Raw genomic sequence first — 21,249 nt, 5'->3', positions numbered from 1 at the left:
TCACCTCAGGCCCCAAGCTGAAATGATTGTGTACCTTTGAAAACTTGTAATGAAAAGGAAAATGGTATATACAATGATCACTTCGTGATTTCAGAAATCACCTTAGAAGAAGTAGCGCTTCAGGAGCCTACCATTGACTGGTCCTCCTGAACAATCTTGTCCATCCATCTCCTTGAGCAGAAATGCATTTTGTCCTCTATATGCAGCAATCTTATAGGGTCCCTTCCATAAGTTTTCAAACTTACCATGCTTGCCTTTATCTTCATTCCTATCATCCCACCGCAACACTACATCCTGAAGCTGGAATTTATCTTCTTTTGTTTTTCGGTCATAGATCTTCTTGATGTTCTCCTGCAATCTGAAAGTGTTTTGGAAAACTTCCTCCCTTGTCTGTTGTAAATGGATCATCTGATTTATTCTTTGTTGAAAATCATCTTCCTCACTGCTAGCCTCCTGTAAAAGTTTCACAACCGGAATTGCAAGAGATGTTGGAAAGACTGTGTCAATGCCATAAACTAGTTCAAATGGAGACATACCTATGGACTTCTTTTGGCTCACCCTGTCAGCCCACAAGGCATTAACTAACTTTTTATGCCAGCCTTTCTTATTTGTTTCCAACAACTTCTTGATGATGTTCACCAATGACTTATTGGATGATTCAGCCAGACCATTACCCTGCGGATAATATGTTGTAGAATGACCCAAGGTAATCTTATATTTGCTGCAAAAATCGATCATCTTCTTTGATTTGAATGCAGCTGCATTATCTGTGATGATTTTACTAGGACAACCGAAACGAGATAAAATATTTGATTCCAAGAATTGAATGATTACCATATCGGTGGCTTGTCTGGTTGGAATTGCTTCAATCCACTTGGTAAAATAGTCGGTTGTTGTTAGGATCCACTTGTGTTGCGCCGACGATGTTGGATGGATTTCCCTGATAAAATCGAGTCCCCACTACTGAAATGGTGCATTGACTTCAACCGGTTTTAGAGGAAGAGGCAGCAATTTTCTTTTACCTTGAAAGACCTGACATTCATGACAACTCATGACCATTTTGTACACATCTAAAAATAAGGTTGGCTAGTAATAGCTTGCTCTCAATATTTTGTTTGTTGTTGTCTTCCAGAATAAGTGACCACCACAATCACCCTTGTGAAAGTCACTCATCACTTGCTGGGCTTCATCTTCAATTAAACAGTTCAGCAAAACACCTCCTAGATCCTTCCAATAAAGGGCATTATTCAAAATGCAGAATTTAGCAGCTTTAAGTTTGAGAGATCTACCTTTGTTCTTTGTCATCCCCGGAGGTGGCGAAAGGTGCTGAAGTACATACACAATATCCGAATACCATGGTGACTAAAGGAACATTTTAGACACTTGAATCAGGGAGCTTTCTTCTTCATCTTTCGACATGGCTGTTGTTAGAGTCGGTCTAGTAGCCCTCCACCAGAGATCAAAACTCTTTGCATTTCATAATTAGGTGTCTCATCAGTGTGATCATGTTGCATCCCGTTAGGCATGCCATAACCCTGGTGGAGAAGCTTATGTCTTTTATTCCCCTCTTGTTTGGCACTGCTGGATCATGTTTTCTTGAGTAAATAAAGTCCTCAAAGGGTCATTCATCTTGCTTTAAGTTTCAAGGTCTTAGGTCTAGGGTTGAGTCAAGCTTTGTCTTGAGATGTCATAAAGGACCAGCAGGCCAGAGGGATGTCCATCATAAAGCATCATTTTAATAACTCTTATCATTGTACATGTAATTTTTACCTTGTTTTCAAAAACCCTGTTTTTGAAGACAAAGGTCATTATCTCATTTTTGTTAAAATTTGTAAAAAGTTCAAATTCTCCGAAAGTTGGCATGCAGCCTTGGTCTCCTTTTCCAAGACATCTCAGAAGCTATCCCTGCAAAAATTTTCAAGAGAAATCATCATTTCAACCAATTTATTTTGAAAAAAGGAAATCAGAAGTCAGCAGCAATTAGTTCAAAAAGTGTCATTTCAAAAACATTATAAAGTGGGTTTTGGGCAAATTGAATTCAAAAGTGAGCCTATAAAAGCCCCTCCCTCCTCATTGGTAACTCATTTTCCTCTCACACTTCAAGAGAATACTTGTCAATTCGATTTCAAAGTTCATTGGGCGAATTGGCAATTACAGCGGTGCGCTACACATCAGAGGAGGCGCGCTACGCGTTGGGGGCGCGCTACGCATCAGCGCGCATTTTCTAGTGCAAATTAACTCAGGCGCTACGCGTTGGAGGCGCGCTACGCGTAGGGTTTCTTGCTCAGGAAATCGCCAGCAAGCCACCAAAACTACTTCTCTCTCAAAATCTTTTCAACATTTAAACAAGTCAAAACAACAGTTCATTGGGTGCACAGTCAGCATTATTTTTCAGTCACTTGCCTCCAAAACCATGTCAGAAACCGAAACAGATTATGAGCAAAGTGATGAACGTGAATCAACACCAGAGGTAGAGGTGCCAAGGAGGCATCACAGGGGTGGTAAAGGTGGTCAGCATGTCAGGGAGGATCCCACCTCTTTGGCTTATCTACAAGCTTGTCCACTTGCAGTGACATGTTTCCGATACCAATCATGTTATGAATATTGCGAGAGAATCTCCCAAATTCAACACCACAGGGAATTGGTCCGCTTGTTTGTCCTACATTTGCACAATGGGCATGTGAATCTTGCAGGAGTGGACTTCACATTGTCACCCAAGATTGTTGCTCAAGCAACAAGGATACCCAATATTGGAGAAGAGTGGAACAAGCACCAGCAGTTGGACAGATTTCATTATGAGCCATCTATCAAACTTGTATATATGAGGCACCTAACTGTTGTTTTTCCCTTCATATTCTTAAGAGACGAGTATGCACCTTTGATGAGGATCATCATTTGCTATTTCACTTGCGAGGGCAGATTTTCATGTTTATATTCATACCATATCCGTTTGTTGATGCATTTCACACGGGTACGAATGATGAACATTCCATTCTTCATGTGTCGAAATATAGAGAGGATGGTGCCCTTGGTGCAAAGAAAGAGCCCAGCACAGCAACACAAGAGCATCTATCATTATGCACTGATCAAGATTGTGGTCATGCATCAGTTGGCACAACATGGTATTCCATGGGAGGATTTCATTTCTCGTGATTTGTTCACAGTGCTACAGCCACCTCCTGAGGTTGTCTGTGATGAGGGAGGGCCTTCACATCAGTTTGACATTCCAGAGCCCGAGCATGTCAGCTCCCCTCCATTTGTTACATATCAGAGAGGCCACAGGGCCTTATTTGCATCTGCACGACGAGTATTATCTTCACACCAGGTGAAAGGGGTCTCGCCTTCTTCATCAGCACAACAAGTTTTATCTCCACATCAGGTGGAAGGGGCCTCGCTTTCGACAGCAGCATAGGTACCAGAGAGAGGCAAGCAGTCCAAGATTGATGAGGGGCCATCAGGTGTTCCAGGCATAGATGTTGTTGACCTTGATATCATTTCTCCTAGCCTAGAGTCAAAGGAGATCATCCAGCAAATAAGGGCTGAAAATGACTTGTTGCAGCAAAAGTTGGAGATGGAAAATTGGACAATTACTTATTTAGAGCAGCGCAACAAGCAATTAGAGGATGAACACTCCCTTGATGAGTTGCGGAGGATCCGAGAAGACCGGAACTTAGCTCGCAAGAGACCCGGTGATTTGACACCTAAGGAGCAAAGCTCTATGCTGATTCAGGTGAACACACATTTAGAGAGGTTGATAGCAAAGGAAAACAGGGAAAAGGACATGCTCTGACACATGAAGAATCACTATTGGGCTCGAATGCATGTGTGTAAAGCAAGAATGAAGGTACTCAAAGGACGGTTGGCCAAGGCACTAAAACAGAGAAAAAGCCCCGATCCCCTTCATATTTTGGCTGAGGCTTCCTTGAAGGAGCATGGCACTAAATGACACACCTTCAGCTCAAATTTCAGAGAATTTGGAGCAATTTTAGTCATTTTTGAATTTTTTTGGTCAAAAAACAGGTTTTTGCCCTCAACGCGTAGCGCACCGCGCGCTACCCTGAAGATGGGCAAGTCCATTTCTCAAAAAATCAGCATTTTTGGATTTGTCATGAAAAATTACACTTTCTCAACAATTGCCAAGACATTTCATCAGGTTTTGAGCCCTCAGAAGGTCAAAAAAACATGCAAGAAATGACTTTCTGCCACTTTTTGGACACACAGGAAGCAGTCTTGGGAGATTGCAATTTTGGAGGGGCAAATGGACACCAAATTGAGAAATTCTACTTGGGTTGGAAAGTAGACATCTAGACCTTTCCCACAAGCCTACTTTTGCCTCATTTGGATGCCGAGAAGTGCCTCAAAATTTGGCTCAAAGGCGCGCTACGCGTAGAGAATTGGGGCGCTACGCATCAGGGAAATTTGCCAGATTTTCACCTACAGCTCAGCAAAACGCAGATTTGACTAGTTTTGACTTTTTGGGGTGATTTTTCATCCTCCTTGATGTAATTTTATGATGTCATGGCACTTATTTATCTCTTCTAGAAGATTCATTCATAAAAAGTCAAAAATTTAATGAATGAATTGGTTTCCTAGCTTATAGAGGCAAGTTGTTTTGACTGCCTAGATTTTAGTGCTCAGTTTAGAATTGGTTGAAACAGCTCCTAGAAGGATGAGCTCGACCCCTAGAGGCAAGGAAAGGTGTTAGCTTGCCTATATTATGTATTTTCTTAGTCATTTTCATGGTTGGACTCTTGAGGGATAAGCTTAGACTGTATTACTCTTTGTATCTCTGCAATTTTGGCAAAGGAAAGACCAGGGTTTTGCAGCACTATTTGGGATTCCTGTGGTTATTTGTGTTGATGGTGTGCTTCTCTCTTGTACTTGTAAGTGTGTTATGTGTATCATTTTCCAACTTCTCTTTTCTGCACATTAAGTAAATGAAGTGTTAAGGTAGAATTCATAATTTATATGCTCTGCCTTTAAGTTTGCTTAATATCTATGTTTTCCTCTGTCTAAAGAGAACACTCGAAAGTTTCTTGCTCTCTTTAGCTCCTCACCGGTCATTTCTATCCATTCACTTAATTCAAAGGCATCAAGACAATCTCCTACCTTGCCCCAAAAAGACCTCTGCAAAAACTGTGTCTCATCCCCGCACCCAAAATTGCTGTGCTCAGTTTTCCACCAAAACTCTAAAAATTTAAAATCAAACTTTCCCTATCAGTTTACTAGCCTAAAATCAGTGTTCTTAATTGGTCATCTCCGCCCTTTGAAGACCTTTTGCCGAGATAGACCCGAAGAGAGCCCTCTCCTACCCTGTAGGGCTAGCTACGAGGCTAAGTGGTTTGATGTTGCCTTGGATTTTGTCTTTTTTAGCCTGAGGCCAAATTCAAGCGCTAACAGCTATGATGAGATTTATATCTAAAGCATGTAGATTTGATTCCGCGCATTAACCTTTCCAGGCCTTGTCCTTTTATCAGCTTTGTAGGCTTGATCTCCATATCGTATTCTAACATTGCTGCAATCCATTTTACTCGCCTTCCTTCCAGATCGGTTTGTACTAGCACATCCTTAACCACTGCGTTAGGAACGTATGCTATGATGTGGGAGTGCAGAATATACACTCTGAAGTCCTTCAAAGATTTGACAAGATCAAGAGCCTATTTCTCAGTTATGTTGTACCACAAAGCAGTATCTCTAATGGTCCTGTTGAAAAATGCAATGGGCTTTTCTAGAGGATCTCTCTTTTGCATTAAAACCGCTACCATGGTATGCTTAGATGCAAATGAGAATAAAATGAAATCTTGTGTATAATCGGGACTAATCAAAACCGGGGTTGTAGATAAAGCATACTTTACCAAATTAAATGATTTCATAACATCCTCCGTCCATTTTACCACATTGTCCTTCTTTAACATATTAGTAATATCTCTCAAATGCTCAGCTATATTAGGTAAAAATCTTCGTAGGAAATTCAGCTTACCGTTAAAAGCTTGTATCTCTTTCTTGTTCCTGGGAAAATCTATCTGCTGAATTGCTTCTACCCTTGAAGGATCAATGCGAATTCCTTCCTTTGAGATAATATGGCCAAGCAGCTTTCCTTCATCCATAGCGAAGAGACTTTTCTTTGGATTGAGTGATATCCCAAATTTCCTACATCACTGAAACACAATCCTTAAATGGTGAAGATGCTCATCATCTGAACCTGGAAACACTGTCAAATCATCTAAATATACAACCAGACATACATCCTTTTCATTGGCAAAAGCGATGTCCATTTCTCACTGAAATGTGGCTCCAACATTTTTCAAACCAAATGGCATTTTAGCATAATGAAAAGTTCCCCAGGGGGTGGTAAATGCAGTCTTATCTCGGTCATCTTCATGCACTAGAATTCGATTATACCGTGAATATCCATCGAGTAGCGACATGTGCGATGCTCCAACCAATCTCTGGAGGATATGATCCATCTTTGGCAGCGGGTAGTTTTCCTTCAATGACGCTTTATTTAGATTCCATAAATTGATACACAATCTGATCTCCTCGGTCTTCTTTCTCACAGGAACAAGATTCGAAATCCAATCAGAAAATCTGATTGGGACAATTATACCAGCCTTATATAATCTGTTTACCTCTTTTTCAATGGACGGCAGCATCTTGGGATTGATTCTTCTCATCTTCTGTCAGAACGACTTCTGGTTTGGCTTGATGGGAATAGTGTGCTGAATTATGTCTTTGTTATACACCTTTAGATATAAATAATCCCAAGCAAACACATCAGCAAATTTAGATAACAATCTAACATATTTAGACTTTACCTCGGGAGACAATGTCTTCGACAATTTCACAAACTTGGGCTTATCTGTTGTTCCAAGATTCACGTCCTCAACACCTTTGTCTGTAGGCACCAAGCTTGGCTTTCTAACCACATCATCCTGATTGAAAAGTTCTTCTAAAGGTATGAGACCTTTAGGAATAATATTGTCTTTCAGCTACAATATTTCCATCTGATTCACTTCAATTTCCAGTTCATTGGTGTCATAGTCAACATCTATGGAAGCATCCTTGTAGTTTCCTTCATTCTACAAAAAGGTATTGATCTCCTTATCATCCCAAAACACCTGCCAATACCTTAAATTTTCTAGAACAACAGGGCGATGTTTGACATGGATCTCAAACTTCTTGTTGGAATTCATTAGAATCTTCAAATTACTTGCAGCAGTGGCAAGTGAATCTGCAATAACATTTTGAGCACGAGGTACTGCTGTCAAGGTATAATCTGGAAACATCCTTAAGATATCTAAAATTGCATTTCGGTAGGCTCTCATCCGCGAGTGTTTGGCTTGATATTCACCCTTGACTTGCTTGATTATCAGCTCCGAATCTCCATAGGCTGATATCCTTTTTGCATTCAGCTTTTTGAGAATTTTCAAACCTGCAATCAGCACTTCATATTCAGCTTCATTGTTAGAACAGTCAAAGGCCAATTTATATGAACAAATTCTAACATTACTAGGGGCTTTATTTGGATGGAAAATAGGGCTGCAAATCCAAATCCCTATGTCGGCACCATCCTTACCCACAGCGCCATCAAAATCCATGCTCCATAGACCTGCTTCTTCTTCTAAATGTTGAAATTCTGTTTCCTTCTCTTTCTCACTTTGACTGACCTTTTCATTTTGCTGCTATTCATTACCTTTTTGTTTTTTCCGGTATGTGGACTTATCAGAGGTACTTGCAATTTTGTGCCTTTCTTGATCAAGGACTGCTCTGAAATCTCTGGCACATCTTCTACTTCAACTAACTGACTATCAACATCATTCAAACCACTATCTGAATATAATAAAAATGACTCTAAATCTGTATGTACAACATTAATTGGATGATTAAGCGGTTTCTCCTTGCTTGTAATCATGTATTTCATTTTCATCTCCCTGTATAGTTTTCTCAATTGGCCAAACACGGGAATGGTAGCATAGGAGAAATCTAGTTGTAAAGTCCCTTTAAGCTTTGCACCCCACGATCTAGACAAAAGCCTACCAAACTATGGTAGAATGTCCGCAATAACCACATCCATAAGAACATTCTTGGTAGGGATTTGGTCTAAAGATACCACTAAGTCTTTGATAAGGCCAATACAACGGACTCTACTGGAATCAAAAGAATACAGGTCATGGTATTTTCGAGTAATGTCAAGGCCCAGTTTCTCCATAATGGTTTTTGACATCAGATTATGGGAAGCTCCAGAATCAAACATGGCATTGTGGAGGACATACTTGTGTAGTCTAAGGCTTATATAGAATGGAGGAACTTCACTATCCTCAGACTGACCTTCTAAGGCATGGGCAAAAATGAGCTCAGGGTGATCATCTTCTACATTGACCATATCAGATAAAGGATTTATATGCAAAATTTTGGACACTTGGCGTTTATAGCTGATGTCCTTCATCAATTCAGTCAGAGGAATTAAAACCTTTAATTTAGCAATCTCATTTTCTAAACTAAAAGCTGAAACTTTATCTACCTCTTTGACTGGAGGGTCCTTATTTTCGACTTTTTCTTTTGCTGCACTTTGCTGATTATTCTTCTCATTTGCAATGCTATTTGCAGATGGTCCTTTGCTGGAAGTCGGATCAGCAGGCTCCTTCCCTTTCTTCTGAATGTTTGAGGAGTCATTTTTGGATTGTGCTTCCTTTCTCTTTTGAACTGGACTAACTGGTACATCTCTGCTTCTCAATGAATATTGTTTCTATTGTGTTGTCAATGCATTCATATATCCTCGCTGATAATCATCTGACTCATCTTCCAAAACTGCCTCATTTGCTAGTATGTAGTCTTCATCCCTTTTGGCATCTGAGACCTTCGAATATTCTTTGTCTTTCGTGAGAAAAATGGGAAAACCATCAGCAGTAAATAAATGATTCGCCTCAACCACCAGATCATCATCATCATCCTCATCCTCTATTCCATGCACATAGTTTTGCTGCAAAGGAGTTTTGACCTGCTGCTGTTGTGCTGACTGATCTTGTGCCTTTTGCTCCCTTTGTTTAATCTTGAATTGAGGTTGTTGTTGTCCTCTGAAGTTTGGATTTCTGATCGTTGTTTCAGGCTTATCTGCAATTGTGAATCGGTCAAACATTTTCTCGATCTTCCAGAGTATATTATCTGCCTTAACATCTGAGGAAGATGTTTCTTCCTTTATGGTCACCTTCTTTTTAGTTTTCATCCTTGCGCTTTTGGCTAGTAGATTTGCCTCTACACTCACATCGTTCTTCTGCATATCCTCAAGTGTGGTAGGATCTCTCTCCTGCAACTGATATGCCATATCAAAATCGAAGCCGTCTGGAAATTTGATCAATGCTAACCCCATCGGTGGTTTAATGTAAGATGGAATAGCATTATAAACTGCATTGAACCTTACACAGTAATCTTGGACACTTTCACCCACATTCATCTTGATATTTTCATACTCAGATAGAATTTGGAGCGGATTCTTTTTCACCTCCCATCGGTCCAGGAATTGTCTATGGAGAACCGGAAAAGTATTGATAGATGCCGCTGGTAATGCTCTGAACCACTTTTGAACCTCGCCTCCAAAGCTCTGTACAAATAATCTCATGGACACATTTTTTGCATCTACCTCATGAAGGTCGAAGAAGTCATTCATCCTATCAACATGCTGCTGCGCTATAATACCTTGAGTGGCATCAAAAAGAGGTATCTTACTTTGGTAATCAGTGGGCATATCATCCAGATTCTGAGGCAGAACGAGAGGTGCATATCTGGCAGCCATGACTCGAGGCAGATTTGAAACTGGTCTTGGGGAAACAGGGGGATTTATGACAACAAGGGTAGTTGATGTAACAGAGGTGATGGGTGTTTGAGGGGTAATGATAGGCTGATGAGGGAGTGAAGGTATAAATGGAGATGACGGATGATTTTCAGAAATATGGGGAAATGATGGAGAGGCAAAAGATGTTGAAGTCGAGTCAGAGAGCTCAGGAATTCTATCAATAGTGAGGGATGACTGAGGAGAGTTTTGAAGATTTCAGTTACTTATCAATTTGACCCTTTCAATTTCAAGCTCTTTGGTGAATTATGGATCCGGGACTATGTCCAGCAATTCAATATCAGATGTGGTTCTAAATGGGGAGAGACCAAAATATTCGTCAAAAAGGAGATCTTCAAGGAACAACCACTCCATGGGGCATGAATGAGATCTGAAAACCGGTCTTGGACTTGGTGAGCTTTCTTGTGTGAGTATCCGCGGAATGAGATTAGGATTTCCAAATACGAGAAGAGGATCGGGATCAGGATTGGACCTCGTGTATCTTCTTGAAGCCAGTGTGTTCAAAGTTCTCAAGATTCTTTATATTGCTTTACGACTTTCTACTTTTTAGCCTAATGAATTCTAAACTTATCATCCAAAGTTCAGAACTTCTTAATAGTAGTGGGGTGATTTGTCTTTCTTCCCCAGTATGGTCGCCACTATGTTAGGGCAGCAAAGCAAGGGCAAAGGTAAGGGCAAGAAAAAGATGCAAAAGAAGGATCTTAGTGATGAGCAAGAAAGAGATTTTAACCTTGTTGATCAAGAGGAGACACAACAGCACTTCACTCATCAAAGAGTTTATGTCATTGACTTGGAAACTCAGGATCCAAATACTTCAAAAGACATGATCATAAAGGAACAGGAGGCTGAGATAAAATCCTTGTCAAATAACTTAGAGAGGGCTAATTGGATCATCAAATATTTAGAGCAAGAAAACAAACAATTAAGTGACAAGAAAGTCCTCATGGAGCTGCAAATGATCACGGAAAACAGGCAAAAGGCCAAGGAGGCAAATGTCAAGTTGACTTCAATTGAAAAAAAAAATGAGAATGATAGGGAAACTTGGCCTGAGAGGGTTAATATACACCTTGGGGTGCTGATTGAGAAGGCCAACAAAGATAAGAAGATGCTTCGCCACATGGCCTACGACTACATGACCCGCAACAAAATTTGCAACATAAGGATGAGGAAGCTTAAGGCTAGGTTGAGGAAGGCCTTAAAGAGGAAAAAGGAGAAATATAAGTTGAAAATTTTGGCTGAATCCTCACTAGCCCATCAAAGCAACTAATGGTGGTGTCCTATGCTAAATCTAGGCAAGTTTTGATGATTTTTTGTCTTTTTAAAATTTTGAAATTTTGAAAACAGGAAATTGCCCTAGATGCGGCACTATGCTTTTCCCTGAAGCACTTTTCGGAGGAAAGGCTTATATATTTGAATTCAGCATGATGAGAGCATCAAACCCAAAAAAAATCAGCAATTTTGGAGCAAAACTGGGTCATCAAAAGGTCAAAAAACTACCAGAAAATGACCTCTTTGCCTCTTTTTGGACACATAGAAGCAGTCTTGGGAGATTTCACCTTTGAGGGGGTACATGACCTCCAAATACAAAAATTAAATATGTTCCGGAAACTAGACAGGAATACCTTTCCAATGAGCTATCTTGGGCTTAATTTGGCTAAGGGGAAGTCCTCCAAAAGTGGGTCTGAAAGGTGTTGCGCACCTGGCCAATGGCGTTGCGCATTGAGCTAGTTTGCCAGAAAATCCAGTTTTCGCCTACTTTCACTGCAAGTTGACTTTTTCTCTCTTCATGGATGAATTTATGATTGTAATTAATGCCTTGGTATGTAAATGTAATAGTGAAATGATCTTAGAGGGTAGATTCATCAGTTTGAGGTGGTTTGGGGGTCAATGAATCAGTTTCCATGCTTATAGAGGCAAGCTGTTCCACTGCCTATATTCTTGTTCCTTGTTTGGAAATGGTTGTAACAGTTCCTTATCTCTTGGATTTGACCCCTGATGGCTAGCATAGGTGGTTTGATGTCTATATTATGTATTTTTTCTGTCATTAGCAAAGGTTGGACTCTCTTGGATGCTCTGAGCTACATTGTACACTCTTATCAGCAATTTGGCAAGGAAATAAACCAGGATTTGCAGCTATTTTTATGGGATACTTGTGGTAAAGTGTTTTTGCGTAGTTTCTTCTTCTGTTATTAGTATTTCTCATGTGTTATATGTGCCACAATATATTTAATTTTTTCTAGCTGAATGATACCAAGATAGATAGGTGGAGTACATTGTTTGGAGTGCTCTGCCTTGGGAAACCATTCATTTTTTGATGTTTTATACTATTTGAGAAGGATACATGATATTTTAATTCCCTCCTCAGCTCCTCACCAGTCTTAGACCTCTCATCTCACTCAATTCCAAGTGCCAAAACACCTACCTACCTCGCCCCATAGAACACCCTGCATCCTGACTTGATTTCTTGGACCCAAAACTGCCTGCTCCATTTGATCCAGCAAAAACCCAAACAAAATCAATCAAAAACCCTAGAGATACTATACCTAGCCTAAAATATATATTTGTTCCAGTCATCTTGACTGAGATTTTCAAGGAGAGAGCCCTCTCTTAACCTGGTAGGGCCAGTTACCAGGTTAAGCTTGGTTTGTGGTTATCCTAGGATTACCTCCCGTCAGCCTAAGGTCAATCTAGGCTCTAATATTGCCCATTGAATGTGAAATCCCATCCCTAAAACTAGTAATCGAATTATTAGCTGCTACCTCTCTGGAAGAAGAACGCTTTGTACATTTAACTCATTTAGATGATGATCATCCTGATGCCATACTGGCTAGCGAGGCTCACCAAAAATGTGTCAAAGCCCAATATGATCAAAACGTTAATCCTCGTCTATATTCAGAAGGTCTCATAGTCTTGGTTATGATCAAGCTCATGATCAGTTAGGTGCATGGGAAGTTCGAACCCATGTGGGATGACCCTTATATCATACAATGCGTATTAGCTAAAGCCGCCTATGAGCTCGTTGATTACGATGGTATTCCTTTGGGAAAGCCTAGAAATGGTCTTTACCTAACGAAATATTTTGCATAAAATTTTGGTGAAGATCTGTACATTATTGACAGTTTTTCTAGGTATGTGTGATAGTTAATTTTTTTTTACATTTTCTACTGCTTCTCTTGTTTATCTCATTTTTACACTTGATTTGCAAATGTAGACGTTCTCTCATACTTACATTGGCTTTGTTGATGGTGCTAGTCGTAGTACTAGAAATGTATCTTCCACGACCTGTGTTATCTATTCACCCGGTGGTGATGTAGTCTCTATTCATGGAATATGTCTCGGTCAAATAACAAATAACATAGCAGAATATAGCGCAATTATTGAGCTATTAGTTGATGCGATCACATTTGGTACCCGACGTTTGATCCTTAGGTTAGATTCGCAACTAGTGGTATTACATTTAAATGATGTTTATACAGTAAGGAGTCCAACCATGTTAAGTGTATTTTTATGATTCCGTCTCTTGGAAATGGAATTTGATTACATCGAATATCAACCATTCTGAGATATTTAAACACATTGATGGATGCATTGGTGAATCATGTGTTAAATAAAAATTTGCAACATTTGTAAATTAAAAAAAAATATTCATTCATACATTGATTGAGATAAACATAGATAAAAATTAGTAGATATTTCATTAAAATAGAGTTTGTATAAAAGTGTGTGTCTAAAAAATATGTCATCTGAGGACATAAGGCCCCGTGGCTTTTTATTTTCTGAATATGCTGACACCAAAAAGTCAAAATGTGGTCCTAGAAACTAAACCATCTAAGCATGATGATGCTGATAATAACAAACGATAGCACGAGAAACTCGACATAACAAACGTCTAAGAGGCCCTTGAAACCCAACTACATGTCTCTGATAGCCGCGTGGAATGTCATTGGTCCCAGTATCTGGGATGTTGGAGTCAACCTCTCAAGGTTATGCTCCAACTCTGTCAGGATATCCTCTATCTTTGGGTTCGTTGTCACAGCTGCTATAGGCTTCTCACCTCGTCTATCGAATCGTCTCACCCCTAGTCAGGTTGGACCCACATCTGCACATGCATTTCGGATAAAAATTTAAAAATTTGGAAATATGTCAAAATGAGGAATTCTTACCTAGATCACCCCACTGAGTTCTGGCTAGAAGTGGGATATCAGGATCATCTCTCTAATCCATCTCGGCATACTGGAATTCCTCAATCGAAACAATCTGTTGGCCTAACCAGTCAAAAAAACTATGTCATATACCTCACTACTAGTACATCACCTCCATGGCGTGCCATTAGTGCAACCCACCTCATCATGCGTGGATCCCTGGAACCCCCCTCATCTGCTAAAATTTGTTGTGGTCGGAGGATAAGAACCCTATCTAGGGCAAAAGTAACAAGAATGGCACCATAACTGAAATTCTTCAGTTTTCCATTCTTGCACCTAGTCAATTAATCCTTCATATCCACCACCACTGCCTCACACTAGTTGTATACCGTGGATTCCCAGCATTCGACGACTGTCTGCATCTATGCCCATGTGGCTAGATGAAGGGAAGAACTGCCACAAAGTATACAAACAATGAAAGCAATGGTCCTCAAGGGTAAAATCTCGATGGTCTAAATGTCAATTCTCCCATCCTTGGGTGGTGCACCCCTGCAAAAGCGTCGTATATACCCATCAGTAGTATCTCCTCCCATCCTTGATCCAAATAGTGAAAGATCGGCTCCCCAATGAGACAACCTAGTCAAGAAGTATATGTCATCGACGTCAATGGTAATGTAATGATTGACAATAACAAATCATTGTTCCTAGACATTCCAGGTCCTTACCGACCATGTCATCAGATCTACCTGAGCTTTTATCCCAGGTATGAACCAGTATTTCAAGAGGCCACAAGTCTTGAGAGTCTACATGGTGGCGGGATCTGCCAAAGCTGCCAAATCATTGGCTTCATGCTCTCTTTCCCTCCACTCCATTTTGAGAAATCAAATGGCCTAAAATAACCATTTTTAACATAATTTTTTAGCTAAAAAATTGTTTAAAAATAAACCCCTAGCGCCTGCGCAACTGCCCTTTTACTGACATAGTGCAGATACGCGTTTTTTTCTTGTAGAATTCCACCAGGGCATGATTTTCCGTGTGGAAATTTTTATCAGCCTATGCGGGCCTGATTGAAAAAAATCAGCGCAGGGCCGAGGGCACATTTCTTAACAAAGTTTTGCTCTAAAAAAATAAATGAAAACTCAAAATGAAATTCTAAACAGATAAAAATGGTGTGTGATATCGTCCACCGGTTGGCTCGAAATTAGTTCTAGAAGTCTGGTGGTAAAAACTCCTCTCTCTGCTCTCAAATGGTGAAAATAATTTACTTTTTCCCACTTTTATAAGTTTTTGGAGCTAAAAAGTATTACTTTTTATGTTTAAAACCTTTTTGAGAGGGAAAATGACCTTTTTGAGCAGTTATGACAATTTATTGAGTTTAAATGTGAAGGATTAGTTATGGAGCAAAGATGAATCATTTTGACATTTTAGTAGACTTTTATCACTTTTCACGCTCTTAAAAATTACGAAAAGCGAAAATCATGGTGTCTTCTTTTAAGCCCTTTGAAAAATGAAAATATCATCGAGTACTTTCTTGTTCAAACTTGTAAAATTAAATGAACAACTGTCCACTGAGTATAAGTTTATCCCTTCGACAGACTGAGCTAGGACTGTTTATGAAAAAGGTATACGTTGACAAGACATGGTCAATAGAGTTCTCTCTTGTATTATTTTATCCTTTTTCGGACGTGAGAGACTAAAACTGACGAAAAAGAACATGATGGAGTCTACTTATGTTTTTCTTCTGACTCTCTAAAATTGAAAAACGTTAAGCTTTACTTTCTCCAGGCTCGTTAAAATTTTACGGTAAAAGAACTGAATGAGTTTCATTTTTGTGTCTTTTTCAAACTCTTAAAAGAAAACGACATCGAGTTACTCATTTACTGGACTCATAAAAAAACTAAACAATATAGTACTCGTTAAGCATAACAGGACTGAACCATTTCTTCTTAGGGTTCATTAAAAATACCTTGATGGACTCATCTGAAGGATTAGATTACAATCCAAGCATATGTTATCCTCTTCAATCTTGTAAAAAATAAAGAGGTACTTGCGGGTCACGGTGAGCGAAAATTGGGGAAAGGTGTCCATTTTACATTATCATTTTTAAAATGTAGCATGTTGCTCTTGAACATGGCACTCCGTCACACTCATGTCTGGGTTGGGAAATCCATTTTCCTTAGAGTTAATCAAACCTCATTGAAAGTCTTCATGGTTTTGGGTATTATTGTTAAGTCAAATGCTGCCAAGGCATAGTCGTGTCGTTATGTGTTCAAGAGAAGTTCAATCTCAGTTCAAAATCCCTTTGCAAATGTTATGCCTTCAATTGCGTCGGCCATCCTTGAGTGAGTCCTTGCAAACTATTTTCAAAACTTGACACTATGTTTCGCGTCGTAGGCTCTCCTACAGCGGATCACTTCCTATCAACTTTAGCTCATTATCTAGGAAGTTGATTTAGAGACCTTCAGTACCTTGAAGCATGCATGCCTTAATGGAAAATTTCTCGCTTTCAACAATAGGTTCTCATCATTAGCCTTCGATCGAACAATTCTATGAGTGTTCGACTTCAGATCGCCTATTCACACTTCATATGTTGTACTGGAAGTACCTTGAGAACCATTGCCATTATTGGTGGTTTCTCTTTCACTTGTTAATGGTTCTCATCATTTATTGGTAATTAAGTGGTTTCTATCATTTTTGAATTCGAGACATTCACTCGTATAGTTAGATTTGTACTATAGATTGAGAGATGGAGATCAAGACCCTGGATCTAGTTTCGTCAATCCAAGTTGCAAGGAAATTTTATATTCATGATTATGTAGATGGATGGTTGCATCCACACTGTGTCTACCATATATATGATTTTAGTTTTTCCATGCTTGTTCATTGAGTTCGCTTTTACTCTGAGTATGGGAATGCCTACCTCAAAGATGATTTTTGATATATATTTGCATTGTATTCCTTGAATGTTCCCTGCAGGTTTCTGACCATTGCCTTTGACCTAATCCTTGAAATGATAAAGTGATTAATATTTTATACTTGTTTTACAGACTTCACACTTTATGGGGAAATCTGTTACGTATCAATTTGTCACCATCACACTTGATCAGTTTATGGGTCTTTTTACCATCCGTGAACATGTTTGAACCATCTCCTTCAGAAGTCAAACAACCCAAAATATTTTGATATAGATGAGAAATTTGAGAAAAATAGTTGTCACACCTTGTTGAGATTTACCTGCGCTGATTTCTCTAGAGTTTCCTGCCCATGCGCTGAAATTAACTCTGAGAATAGCATAGAGCTGTGCTCTGTCTGCCACTCTAAACCCGCCCAGGTGAATTCTAAAACGTAAAAATAAAAAGTACATTCTAAAAACATAGTTGGTCGAATATTTCCCAACTAAAAGCTTTCAGGTGATGAATATTCAAACTATAACCCTCAGATGATGCTTCTCCATCCTTTTTCTCATGGTAACCTAATCTCTGAATGAAGGAGTCTCATCCTCCTCTTTTGGATCTGAAACTTTCTCTTGTTGGCCTATAAAATTACTAGAGGGTAGAGGGATTGAGGAGGTTAGAACTTCGAGAAGACAAACTTATGTTGTTGGTTTGAGATTGGAAAGCTTGTCATCTAAGGAGGAAATTTAAGGCATTTGGGAGGGACCTCACGACATCAAAGCGAAGGTTGTAAGGCTCTTCTTCATCTTTGATTAATACAAATGAACACTTTCTCCCATTGATTTGTCTTATTGGAATGATGAATGGTTTACAATTGTTTATAATGTTTATTAAGGCAAATTCAACTCATAATTTCCTTGATCATCAGGCTAAGTTGTTTGGATTATTATATCACATGTGCTTTTGATCTTTTTATGGTCAATGTTTGCAAGTGTTATCAAGCATTGAAGAGCTACTTCGAATCACAACAAGATATCTTCATTGAGAATTTTTTGAAAGAGGTAAGAGGCTCATCCATTAGATTTAATTCTTATAATTCAAACAAGTTCAACTTAGTGAAAGAGTCAGTTCAATTGTCTTGCTTGTTTCTAGTTTCTGCCAAAGATCTAGGGAGATCGCTCTTGTCTGTAAGAGGGATTGTCCTGTGTAACAATAGGCATAAGCTATGTATAAGGAGTGACTTTAAATTTAAGGTGCCATTTGGTTAAGCCTATGCTTAAAGTCCTATGCTAGTATGGTTGCACAACTCAAAGTCAAATATCTTGAATTGTGCCACAAAGTCTTCCCTCTCCATAGAATCAAACCAAACATTTGGTAGGGTTTCCTCTGATTCTAATGGAATTCTAATGCCTTTGCCAACGCATTAAATCCGGTTGTCTCCTTCCTATGAAACAAATTGCTTTGTGCTTAAGGAATGAAAAGAGGATTTGAAAGACCTCTTGCCTTACATCAGCATTCATCCATCTAAGTGGATGACAAAATATCAACATATTGATATTTCCATTGTGGGTTATTTCTAATAGAGAACAACAAATCATAGGTTTGTACAGATGGAATGTAGTTGGTTTCATTTATTGTTGCCATGGAATGAGTATCCTGCCAAGATATTGATGTGTTAATAGGCAACGAAAAATGCAATAAGCATATGGAATGGACCTCATCTACATACATGATATCTGATGTAGTAAGCATGATGGTGTTTGAAAAAATAAAAACTAACAAAAATATTGGAAATATGACAGAAAAAGTTTATGGCCATGGGAAAAAAGCAAGCATTCATAAACATTCTCAGAATAATGCATTTTAACCACATTCCCTTGTGCTTGTTTATTGCATCTTCTTTGTTATCTAAACTAAAACAGAAATATGTTTCATGGCCATGAAAGATTTCTAAAATAGACAAAGGAATGAGGAAACGGTTTCCACTAGAAGAATTTGTTCACCAAGGAAAATCCTTCACTAACAATGAAAGATTCCCAATTTGTTGGTTATTTCAATGAAAATTTTGAGGAAACACCCAAACTATGAGAGGTATATTGATGGAAGAATAAAAAACATAACTATAATGTTGAATGATCAACTAGATTGCTACCTCACCATTCATTGAAAGAAAACAACTTGTGACAAGCTAACAAATGTTTTCAAAATATACTCCTAAAACATAAGTTTTGGTAATGAGGAAGCCTGCAACATAGGCTTGAAAATTTGCTACTTGGGATTGATAATAAACCTTACCAAAGTAATGAATACTAAAATTTGAAGATAAGGATAAAACAATCACCAAAAAGTGAAGATTCTACAAACCATAATGAGTGCATATTGTATTGCATGATTTGTTTTAGTTATTATAATCTACAATGTGCTTGCCTGTAACCAATGAACAAACCTAAGATGTGTAGGAGTAGGAAATTTTAGAATAATAAAACTAAACGACTTAATTTCCAAGCATGCAATGGTGTTTGAGGCAATGAATGTTTAGAGTTAGAAAAAACCATAAACAAACATTACATGCTCATAAAATTCTTGAATGCACGCTTGAGTTGCATGAAAGGTCCGTGCATCAACCTTATGTTAGTTTGTTTTTAATTTATGCCTGCACATACAGTAAAAATTTAAAATTTAAAATTTAATAAAAACTAAGAGATTTAATAAATAAAGGAAAATAAAAATAAAAAGGAAAATACTTGTCAAGCAGAGCTTGCATGCATTTCATATCTGATTGATTTAAAGAAGCCATTGCAACCTTCACAAGTTCCAATCATTATTGGATATGTCAATCCTCTAGTGCTCCATGAGTAACCACAGTTGAGTGCTCAATGAGTCACCGCAGTTGAGTTAATGTTGGCCTGCTAACCAAGGTGTTCATGATCACTTGTGTCAAAATTATTAATAACGTAAAATCTCACTGCCATGATTCAATTAAGTAACCTCGAAAAAGTCTTCCTTACCTGCTCCAAGCAACAGGTGTCCATTCTAGGAAGTAATCACCCATCTTGTCATGTCCCCTCACCTCCTCTGGTTGGTTAAAGGTAACCTCCAAAGAACCGGAGCTTCTGGTGGGTAGGACTTTCTATATGCAACACCTGGCTTGGTGGGAGGTATCGAGGTAGCTAAAAAAAGTACCACCCTTGGCAACCTTGACTCTGGCTTTTGTGAGAAGGTGAGATCTCTCCGTGTGGGATGGGGTAGTTTTATTTGAATAGGAAGTAGTCCGTTCACTTTTTAATCGTTGGAATTCTTTCATGCAGCACTTAACTTCACTAAATTGTCAGTGGAGAAAAAGAAATTATGCTTGCCTTAGGCTTGGCTCTTAGGGTTAGCGTAGTTAGCCCAGCTATGGGCATGAAGCTCTACTTTTCCCTTTGTAATGGAAAAATTCAAATTTCTTGTATACGTTGTTTGTGATGCAACTGGAAATCTTCATACCCATTTGATTCATGTTTGAGGCACTCTTTCAATGGCTCAATGATCTGGCACAATTAGATATGGTAGAGGCTTCAGATTGTTTGAAGAGGCAGGCTTTTTAGAGGCAATCAAATAGTGAACAACAAGGGACTCCTTGTTCGGTGATCACAAGCAAAAAAATAGTCAATGAGGCCTTACTCTCAAACCAAGAAAAGCAAGAAGGAATTAGTATACAGGCAAAAATAGACCCTTTCTTGCTCCTTAAATCTAGGACCCCAGGATCCAAACTAGCCTCAAAACCTCATATTCTTCAACAAGTAGCATGAACAAGCTCCCCCACTCTCTCTAATTCTCTACAAGCTAAGTTCTCCAATCCCAAGCTCTCCCTCTCGAGCTTTGTAACCAAATCTCTACGCAAGTGTGCTCAGGTTACATTGTTTTTTTATTCTTCTTTCACAAATTTCTCAACATTTTCCATAATTAATTGCAAATGCCAGTAAATTTGTTAAATTAGCATAATTCTCTTGGAGAATATTCTAGAGGTGGACTCGACCCACAAATCAAAATCCTCCAAGCTTCTGGAAATGTTAAACGTAGGTTGTATTTAGTTCAAAAATTCAAATTTTGCTTTATTGCCAAACAAATGCAACATCCCTTGTTATTGAGGTAGCCCAGATTAGCTAGAGAAACACTTTCTTTGTAAATTTCAACCTAACTAAAATGTTCTTCAACAGGTAGTGGGAAAGGAACATCACAAGGATTCCATTTTCGTGGGAGACAGGTACATTTTTGTAAGCAAAAATAAAATTTTGAACACAGTCATAATTTTCATCTCAGTTTGTGGAGGTAGTTTTATTGCTTTGTATTGCATTGTTTCAGATTAAATGCAATTTCATAGAAA

Source organism: Pinus tabuliformis, chromosome 1_2, assembly GCF_031772625.1.
Source record: "Pinus tabuliformis cultivar Carrire ecotype Pingquan chromosome 1_2, CPIR1, whole genome shotgun sequence".
Lineage (NCBI taxonomy): Eukaryota > Viridiplantae > Streptophyta > Pinopsida > Pinales > Pinaceae > Pinus > Pinus tabuliformis.
Note: the sequence above shows the minus strand (reverse complement) of the source record.